Source organism: Euprymna scolopes, chromosome 7 (genome assembly GCF_053919585.1).
Source record: "Euprymna scolopes isolate OS-2025 chromosome 7, ASM5391958v1, whole genome shotgun sequence".
Lineage (NCBI taxonomy): Eukaryota > Metazoa > Mollusca > Cephalopoda > Sepiida > Sepiolidae > Euprymna > Euprymna scolopes.
Window position 1 is genome coordinate 122,140,173 of NC_136488.1, and position 5,689 is coordinate 122,145,861.

At 33.1% G+C, this 5,689-nt stretch overlaps 1 pseudogene; it reads right to left on the minus strand.

The window, feature by feature from the left end:
- Window positions 1-250: 250 nt before the first annotated feature.
- On the minus strand, window positions 251-351 carry LOC145280534 (U2 spliceosomal RNA; annotated as a pseudogene).
- Window positions 352-5,689: the final 5,338 nt, after the last annotated feature.

Here is a 5,689-nt window from a genome sequence, read left to right on the forward strand (position 1 = left end):
GACCTCATGTCCAATTCCGCCCTTGTGGGGAGGCAAGTAAACAAAAAAAAATAATCAGAACGGACATTTTCCAGGGCATGTTGTAATTAATCAGGAGTAACACTTCCAGGGCATTTTGTAATTAAATCAGAAATAGTTTTTCCAGTTACTGTTTTTAATATTAAAACTTTGTTACATTAAACATAGTACCTATTCACAATGCCTCCCCACGGGACAGATTTAGACACCAGGGTCGTTTTTTAACGTGGAGAAAAATTGTCTTAGTCGTAAAGGAGAGTGAAGAAATTAGAATGTAGCACCTGAAGAACAGATACTACACTTTGATCTTAGCCAAAAGGCCAAGAAAGACAAATCATTTTTATTAGCTTTGCCTCAACAGCGAAACCAATTTTTTAATAATTTTTAGGGTGTGTTGGAATATTCCACTTTCCTTTTTTAGGGATGCACAGCATGATAAAGGACGGAGCGATAAGCGTAATAATATAATGATAATAATAATGAAGATAATTATAATATAATCATAATAATAATGATAATAATAATAATGATGATAATAATAATAGTGATAATAATAATGATAATAATAATGATAATAATGATAATAATGATAATGATAATAATGATAATAATAATAATATAATGATAATAATACTAATGATAATAATAATGATGATGATAATAATAATAATGACAATAATAATGATAATAATGATAATAATAATTATACTAATAATAATAATAATAATAATAATAATAATAATAATAATAATAATAATAATAATAATAATAATATAACTAGCGGGACTTGTGGAAATTCCAGAGTTGACTCTTTCATATGTAATATATTGATGTTGGCATTTTTGTGGATGTTTAGCGTAAATGGAGACACCCTGATATTATTGCAGTTCTTTTGTTAAAACTTCAAAAGTATATATCTTAGCTAACAGGGACGCCCGCCATAGCCTGGTCATAAAATATGCTTAAATATGATAATTTAATTTATTATTACTATAAATGTCAATTTTCGATCCATTCTTATATATTATAAACCTGTGATTTTAAAAATAAAAATATATCCATATGGATTGGGTACATCAGCTTGAATCGAAACCGAAGCCAAAACTTATGAAGAAAAAAAAGAATGTATGTATATAACTTGAGTTCTTTCAGCTGTAATTGAAACCGAAACCAAAACTGATGAAGAATTCTTTGCAAAATTATTTATTACAATGGAAAGGCATAAAAATTAAACGACAGACACTCGGAAGAAAAAAAAATGTGATACAGAAAATAACACACCCGCTATCGTATTAATATATAGATTAAAATATGGTACTCATGCAGACAGTGACCAGATGTAACTCAGGGCACGCGCACGCCCGGCTTTCCTCGGAACATGACGTCAACAGCCGGAGTAAGCCGAGCGTTACCGTGGAAATTAAACTGTCTGACGTAACATAAAGCTGAGCCAATGACAATGTAGCACGATGGTTTTCAACGCGACGCGTGTTCGCGCGGGTTGAAAATTCAAAGCAGCAGACGACAATTTGGAAGAGGAAGAAAAGAAAACAAATTAGGTAATGAATTTTACAACCTTAAGTGAGCAGCTGAAAACACCAGCCGAAGTCCTCGATTTTGTCCGGAAAAAATTTACTTGCATGGACGAAAACTTGTGCATCATGTGGAAACAGGTGCAATCTTATTATAAGAGGAAAGGTAAGCGATGACTATGCCTGAAGGTGTCAGGCTACCTAATGCCGAACCTTTACATCATCCAGACTGGTAACTTTTTTGGCAAGTCTAGGCTGACTATTGCCATCATAATTAAAATCATCCACCTATGGACGTTCGAGCGAGCAACACAGGATGGCCTCCAGCGCGAATGCGGAATACGATCTACGCACACACACGAGTAATAAAACAACGGTCTGAGGAAACAACAACAATATCTGTTTTAATATGAAAAAAAAAAACTATCCCACCCAGTTTTGTTTCAACTTTTCTAGTTCTCAGATTTTTCCTTGCCAAAAAAAATGAACCCCCCCCAAAAAAAATAAAAAAATTGCTTTAAATTTTTCTTGAAAAAAAAATTACAAAAAAAATTTCTTGAAAGTATTTATTTGACTTACCTCTAAACCTTTTCTCGAACAAAATATCTTTAACAGTATTTATTTAAAAAAAAAAATATATATATATATATATATATATCAAAATAAAAAGAAAAAATAATGTTATAACATTTTTCTTTACAGTTAATAAAACAAAATTTAAGGTAAGTTTTCTTTTCTTGTTACGCTTTCATCGGCAACGCTCAGCTTAATTTCCTCGGCGACGCTCGGCTTATTCCGACTGTTGACGTCATGTTCCGGAGAAAGCCGTGCGGACTCTGAGTTACGTCTGGATCACTCTCTGCATGAGTACCTAAAATATTTTATGTACCAAAAACAGTTTCTTCATGAAACTATTTTAGTTAAAAGAATGTTGTAATAAAAATAATTTATTTAGAAAAAGGAACGGTCATTTAATATATATATATATATATATATATATATATATATATATATATATATATATTAGATTTAATGATTTAATGATTTATATATATATGCATATATATTAGATTTAATGATTTATATATATATATATATATATTAGCTTTAATGATTTATTTACTTCGAGGTTTCGTAATATATGCATCTGGGTAAGGGTTAATGGTTATACATTAGTCAATGTGATTATAGCATAGTAAACATAGGTAATGGGAATTTTGTAAATTGGACAAGAACTTGTTTACATTGGACTTGAAGACAATCATATTGTACTCGGCTGGAAATCAGGCAATCAGAAGAGAGTTCCACGGGCGTGCAGTTCTAAGAAAGAAGCCTTGTTCATGGAATCTACATTTATGTTTAGGCACAGATAAAGAGTGTGGGAAATTATTGATAGTGGTTTTGGCTAGACGAGTGTTTTTCGTGAAAGTTTGGCGAGGGAGGATTTTAGATTGAATCTCAGATGAGCACCTTCCATGAAAAAAACAATAAAGCAGAGACAGGCTCATAGCGTCTCTTCTTTGGGAAAGAGGTAGCAAGGAAGTGAAAAGGGCATCCCCCACTAAGCTACGAAGTCTATTTTAAACTCTGTCAAAGCAGGATAAGCTGCTTCTAGGAGCCCTTGCTCAGATATGGCAACAATACTCCATCGTTGGCCGTACCTGGCTTTTATATAGGTAGAGAATTGCATCAGGAGTGAGATATCTACTGGAGCGGTAGAAAGATCCCACCAATTTTCCAGCGAGCTTAGGCAATGGATTTGATATACGTGTTCCATTTCAGATCGGGAGTAAAAGACAAGCCCAGAAGCTTGTCAAAACATGAAGCCTCCCTAACACGAGATCCGTTCATTTACTTTCAATGCAAAAACAACACGTAACTTTTGCTTTTGGAATAAGTTTTGTTTTTATTTTATGGAATACTAGTGAGGTTGGGGGTTTGCCCGGCCGTAAGATATGCTTAAATATATTTAATTCATGCAGATTTCTTATTTGTTATTATATGGCTAATCCTCATTTGAATATTATATTTTAACTATATACTACTGATTTCCAAAGTTTAAAAAAATGACATGGGTGCCATTATCTAAAATCGAAACCAAAATATTAAGCGCTCCTGCCTCATTCCCTGCCGTTTGAGCTACCGATACATTTGAGATGGATTCAAAAGACTTAAGATTAAACCACTTCAAGCTATGAATGTATTTGCGTATGCGCAAAAGTAATAGAAATATGTCGGTAACTCGAAGGGAACACTTTGCATTTCAACTTGCCGACATATTTCTGTACGCGTTAATCATCCACCCAAACAAAAAAAAAAAACATTTACTCATTATGTATCATTATTACTCAGATGTATAATTACTATTTCTTCTTGATTTCAGTGTAATATGACTAGTAGGTTAAGAGTTTATCGGTTAAATATTTCACACACATGCATACATATGTGTAAATATATAGCTTGAAAGTATAAATCACGTTTCCTATTTTTCTCTTTTTCAATACATTTGTATGGTATTCTAATGATTTTTGTGAAATACTCTCATTAATTATCGACAATCTGACGGTTAAAAACTCTTGCTTGCCCGTACCTCGTTTATGAAATCATTTTCACTGACTAGATTTGATTTATAAATGTCACAGTCTAGCACAATATAAAATCGACACTCATATCATTTACATCCGGCAATAACACTGGGAACATAATGAATATATTTCGTGTCCATATCTACTGCGTAATTCTTTTCGACACACATGTATTGGAAAATAGCCAAGTTTTACCTACAATATAGTGACTAAAAGACAGTAAGGAAAAGACGTATGATAATTTAGAACAGGTCAATATGCTCCACTAATTTGCCAATAGCACCGTTCTGCTCTTCTGCTACGCACGCCACTACCGGTCATGTAGATTGGACAGCAAAGAACACAATGACGAACTCTTTCAGTTGTATTATCTGGGTTATTCAAACTAATGTTCACATTTTCTACGTTATTGTAACAACCTTACGGCAGATATAGCCCCCCTACCTTCTTCATGTGCGTCTTGTGGAACTTGAACATTTTTATATTATTTAATCGGAATTCATTATTGAGATGAGTATTACTTATTAATAAAATGAAGAAATTAATAAATAATACTAATCTCAATAATAAATTCCAATTAAATAATATATATATACTATTCGGTACGGACTGAGCATGGAAGAGTAGATAATGAATAAACGTGGATTTATAAGACCAAAAAATACAACATTGATCGCCCTTCGGGGCCCGTGGAGCAGTGGATACAGACGTTGAATCTCTACGGTTCCAGGTGAGAATTGTCTGAAGGTAGCGGTTTCAATCCTACTCAAAGGCGGCCAGACGCTAACTTGGCCAAAACGTTGTGAGACGGCAACAACTATGGCTGGCAGTAATTGCTGAGAATACAGCTAGGAGATCCGGAGTTCCTATCTCGTCGTGGTTACCAACTGACGAATGTCAGAGGAATAGTTGGCCGAAATGTGGTGAAACAAAAACTAAAAAAGATGAGGTTAATAATCCGCAATAAATGAATGAATTTTGAAAATTTTTATTACAAACTCGTGTATCTTTACAGAATTACAAACGCAAAACAACGTGAGAAAAGAGATGAACATGATAAAATCATAAAATTTATGATGCAACTAACCAGTCGGTGATTTTTCTTGATTTTATTTACAAGAAAAAAGGTTCCTCTCGTTTCGTCAACCATGGTAAGAGTCTTGAGTAATTCGGAATTATATTCTTAGTCTTTTCGCTAGTGAAGATTCCAAATGTATCCGTCAGAGGACGGTAAATAGGAAATGATTACATTTATATCATTTATCTTTTGCACTTTGCGGTTAGCTCTACTGAAACATCGAGCAAGAGCAGAAGTCTTAATAATCCAAACAATAGAAATAACACTGGTGAACACATTTTGCTTCTCAAGGTTTCGAAACAAATTTAGACTAATTTGGGGTACTGATTCCGAAAACCATATTAATATTTTCTAATCTGATCAAGTTGTTTTTTTTTATACTTTTTTTCCTTCAAATTAGGTGTTCGGCTGCCCTGTTTTGAACCCATTATCTCCCTTTAAGATACTCTTAATTAAAAAGTTACTTTTTTTTTCTA